Here is a 5,340-nt window from a genome sequence, read left to right as displayed (position 1 = left end):
GCTTGATGGCGCTAGCTGAATGACATCGCAGAACCTTGTTAATGTTTATATTTTTCTCTCTCCTCAAAGCTTGAACCGAAGCGAAACGACGCGCACAGCCGAAACATTGCGAGCTGCAACCAATGTCGTCGGATCGAGCGGCGGACTTATGCCGCGACTTCCCACCCGGCGCACTTTTTCGGCGCGCCACCTATCCAGCGCTGGTCTCCCATAACTCCGCTATACGCCACCGTTTCGAAAAATTATGACGCCTACGTGTTCGTTGTAGACTCGTGTACACTGTCACACCCCAACAAATTTCAACCTCTGGGTGGTTTAGGGGCCCCTTAAACGGCAAGACTGTATACATATGCGTGTTTGAAGTCGTCGTAGTTTTTCCTGGCGAAAGTAGTTATCGAAAAAGTTGGTTAGATGCCACTCGAGTCGGGTTTTTCGCATGCAGCAGTTTATTCAGCCCGAATGCACACAGGAAGCGATAGAGGCATTGAAGGAAGACTGGGTCCACGCAGAAGTGTCCTGGAGACGGCACCCACGATCTCCGCCTTCTTGCGCATGGCGTAGGCGTCCGGCAAGAACGTTTTCCCTTCGCCGCCATCTTCAGAGGAGAAATTGATGTTGAGTAAATGATTTAGTTTAGCTCTTCAACAGCGTTTCTTGCTCAGGGACTCAATTTTTGACAGAACACAGACGGCGTCTCTGTTTGAAGGCGCTGAAGCAGTTTCCAAGACGGACAGAGCTTCTTCTGGCAGAAGGCTCATGAACAAGGCGTCATCGATACCTTCCACATCCGAAAGTTCCGCTTATAGCTAAACGTTTTTCTTTGTGCTTGTTCAGATAGCGCTAAACGCTCGCTTTGAGCTGTGCAATGAGCCAAAAAAATCTCAGACAGTACCTGAGGCGCATGCTACTCATAGAGTGATCAGTAGGGGAGTGCCGGGCAGTCGCCACCACGACCGCCCGGCAACGTATTTGATACGATTGTTAACCTGATAATGGCAACGCTCGGAAAATGTTGGATGTTCTGACTATGCTATATGCGGAGAAAAAAATCTGAAATTCGAGCATTATTGAACATGTGCAGTTTTGAAGACTTTCTTTTTTTCTTTAAACGTTAGCAAGAAACCTGATGACTTTTAAGAGCTCGTTTTCTTCGTTAGACACAAGATTAATGAGAACCAACAGCCAGTAATTCAAAGGAAAGTAAAGGGGATGATTTGTATTAATTAGAATATAATGGGAAGAAAGTAAAGTGGACGAAACGATAACTTGCTGCCGGCAGGGGACCGACCTGCGACCTTCGAATACCGCGTCCAATGCTCTAACCACTCAGCTACGGCGGCGGTCATCCTCCCGTCACTTTGTGGGGTATATAGTGATTTAAACCTAGAGTGTTAGCGCCGATCGCAGCCATGGCGGCGAGTGTGGAACACTCTTTTCTGTTCTGATTATTGGCGTCACGTAGGACGTGATCTTTTTACGAGCCGCAGGTGACCAATAATCCTCGCGTACTACCTGAAGGCATCACGTCTGCCAGAACGAAGCCCTGTTCTTTGGCTTATTCCATCCTTCTGTTGAACCTTGCAACGAGGGACAAAGAAAAATGAAGAAATAGCTTAATCTGCGTTCGCCAGGCGTGGCACTTGCTTGCCAGTTCCGCTGCTTCCTCTTTTTCGCGTGTGGAAGTGGCTTCAATTTTTTCGCGATGCGCGCTCCCACGCAGGCAACCCGACCGCCTTCACGGCTGCCCGGTTCGATCGCCCTGAAGGCTTCTCCTGGTTTGCGCGTGGTCACTTGTCTAGGCCCGGACTTCATTGCTGCACTGTGAAGAAGCGGCACGGCCGCCACAGCAAGATGAGCACACTGTCTGTTGCGGTTTAGGGTCAAGTGAAGAACAGCGCAGTTTCACTACCGGCTGGAGTTTTGTGGAGACCGGAACCGGCTCACGTGGGAATCGAGATGAAAGGGATCAACTCCTTTCCCGCTGTATCGAGAGCGGAGACTGCCTGGTCTTCGACCTCAGCACAGCGCAGCAGCTCCTGAATGGCGCCGACCTGGTGATGGGCTCTCCATCTACGGTGCTTGACCACGCAGTTAGAGGGCGAGAAAAATTAGGGCCAGCAAAATTAAAACCGGGGATAACCTAAGCTGTATTCATAGGACGGACGAAATCGCGATTCGAGCCTTGTGGATTGCGAAATACGTCACCTTCCGTCAGCCGTCCGCGCGAGAGCGATTCGTGAAATGACGGCGACCCATATCACAGTTTTTATCCTCGGGGCGCAATGCCGAAATCTTGGCTTGTAGTCTGGATTTTCCCGTCGCGTGAATGCTGGGCGCGGAGAGATCCAAACCACGTCACGTGACCGCGGGCTGATTCGTCCGCGATCATGTCCGTCGTGCAGTGTTGGGCAGTAACTGGTTACTAGCAACGCTTACCGGTAGCTAGTTACTTTTTCAATAACTTGGAACTGTAGCTACTATTGAGTTAAGGACACTGTAACTGAAACACTGTTACTTCTTTACACAGTAACTGTAACGTGTTACAGTTACTTCTGTTATAAAAATTATCCAACAGCCGCACTCGTTAAAGGCCGACGTTAAACGCTTCCCCTTTTTCGAACTTTATTCTTTACCATATCCTCTCCACCTTTCAACTTTCCTCAATAGGCTCCCCTCGCGGTTTAGGAGAGGAGGTCGCTAAGGGATTATCTTCCCTGCCAAGACAGGTCGACGGTTGGTCTTTACGCAACCTTCAAGTTTACTTGAAAGAAATATATAATCAGTCATGTTACAAGAACAGTTTGCTAAGTTCACGACAGTTTTTTTTTGCATATATATTTTTTATCGCTTGAGCTTATAGCTCTGTTCATGTGTGCCAGTGGAGCATTAGGACGCCATGTTTATAGTCTCCTTCGTCCGAGGCTCCAAGGTAATCGTGTTTGACAGGCGGCTAAAAAGCAGCATCGTGCGAAACGGCTCAGAGCCAGAAATGCCATGAACTAACGAAACAATTTTTTAAAACCATTTTGTAACTGGTTGTCAAGGTTTGCTCCGACTTAAGACAACAATTATTAACAAATTATATAGAAGTTTCGCCTCCAATGCTGGTCGCATCCTCAGTACACAGTCAACACAAAAAAAAAATTTTTTAATGAGAGGAGGTCGACCAGTCCACTAGTCATAGATGTCCAGTATACCGCCGTGATTGTTGCAACCGATGCGTCAAGGCGAAGGACTACGATTCCAAGAGTTTTGAACCCCCCCCCCCTTCGTTCACGAGCCAGCGGCGTCCCATTCTTGGTCGGGATCTCAATTTCACCTCAGCTAAAGGGCCGCAGTCACGAAATTTAGTCCCGTAAGGGCCGGGACAGTGAAGAAGGTTGAAGCGGCGGGAGGTTCAACAAAATGTCGCCTAACGCTGCATTTCAAAGAACGCATTTATTATATGTCATATAATTTCCTCCGTCTAAGGTTTTGCGAAGTGCAGTTTCGACTGCCCGCGTGCCCTCGTACGTTTTTAATAAATAAATTCTATTTGGTTTGTGATCTATTGTTTTAAACTATAAAAATGTAACGACGTTACTTTTTCACAGTAACTGTAACTGTAAGGGGTTTTTTTTTTGTTTAAGTAACTGTAACTGTAACAGGACGACTTTTAAGGGCTCGTTTTGCTTTGTTAGACAGGATGAATTTTAAGGGCTTGTTTTCCTTTGTTAGACACAATATTAAAGAAAACTACAGACAATAATGCCAACGAAAGTATAGGCGGTGTTATTTGTAGTAATTAGGATGTAAGTTGCCGCTCCGCAGCATGAACATCCCAGCCAAGGCAGCAGCACCGCGGGCTCGCAACGCAGCAGCATCTCGGGCTCGCCGCCAAGACCCTGCGGTGAGAGCCCGGGAGGCCGAAGCGAAGAGGGCTAATCTATATATAACAACGTTGTCACGTCTATATATGATGGTAGAGGAATGTGTACGGAGGATTAGCGGTTTACCCGATCATCTGCGAGCAAGCTCCTCTAACATCATTCACTTCGTGGATATGGCGGTGATCTTTTTGCAATATATTGGTCATGTTACACCCTGTATTTCGCCTTGTTGCTTGTTTGCGGGGACTTTAGTTTACGGTAGCCGTAGACGTTAACTAACTTACAGTACGTCGATATAAAATGCTGCGCATTGGCTTCAGTGCGGTCGGGGTAACAGCAGCTCCCACCTTCAGAGAATCAGTCATTTTTGTCTGGTTACAGTTACCAATATATAAAAAATATTACATACATTTAGAAAAGATACACTTACACATGAAGTTCGTAGGACCACTTTCACTGCGAGAAGCTGTGTGTTATTGCAGAATAGCTTTCACATCGATTTTGCATAGGACATGAAAGCAGATCCCCGGAATTCTGCGACGGAAGGTACGCACCATGTTGTTTCAGAAACGCGAAATGAATTCTTTAATACCAACTAGATCTGCCTTCCTGCAAGGCGAGCTGTGAAGGCACCGCAAAGGATAGACCACGGTGCTATGAAAGGCACATCGCCCGAAGTGACAGTCGCGCTATTAATTATGCCGTAATGGATAGAGGTAAACGCTGTATTAATTTCGGCCGCATGGTATTATTTGACATGCGTGGATAAAGCAGAGCACAAAAGTTTTTCATTATTATTCATCCCACTGAGCTTCTACTGGCAGTCTGTAACAACGGCCTGAATCTAGCACGAGCCTTAGTGGAACATAGGCAGCTATGTACGGAAGGCGGACACTATGCTTCGCGCCAATACTTGCTAAAAGGCGGCCGCAATAGATATGCATAATCAACAATCTTACATGTGTGAAAACTGAGGTGCTTACTCTGGAGTGCGAATGGCCGAAACAGAACGCTGTCTCACCTGGTTTCAGAATAAAAGTGATACGTCTATCTTTCAACGGATATGTGGACCGGAAAACAGGCAACTTACCTCGCACAGCTTGCTGGACTTCGTAGGTTTGAAGTTATTCCGCCCTATTCTGTGCAGCCACACTTTACGCCTTGTCCTGTCGTGCTTTCGAAGAGGCACAGAAAAGAGCGCCAACCCTTTTCCCGACTGGGTGGAGCACTCGAAGGCGCAACAAGCAGGCATTAACGAGAATGCTCGTGTCGACCGCACTAAATCATTTGCGCAGGCAGAAGACGGGGAGAAAAAGCGTGCGCAATCCCTCGCGCTGCAGCGTGTATGCACCTGCGACGTCCGTGACTCTACAGACTCTACTGCACGAGGAAAACGGGCGAACCAGCGTTAGGAAGAACATGGCTACGCGAAGCCGCTTTCAACCGGATAGGAGCAGTACCCAGTCACATT

The sequence above is a fragment of the Rhipicephalus sanguineus genome, chromosome 8 (assembly GCF_013339695.2).
Source record: "Rhipicephalus sanguineus isolate Rsan-2018 chromosome 8, BIME_Rsan_1.4, whole genome shotgun sequence".
In the NCBI taxonomy this organism is placed as follows: Eukaryota; Metazoa; Arthropoda; class Arachnida; order Ixodida; family Ixodidae; genus Rhipicephalus; species Rhipicephalus sanguineus.
Note: the sequence above shows the minus strand (reverse complement) of the source record.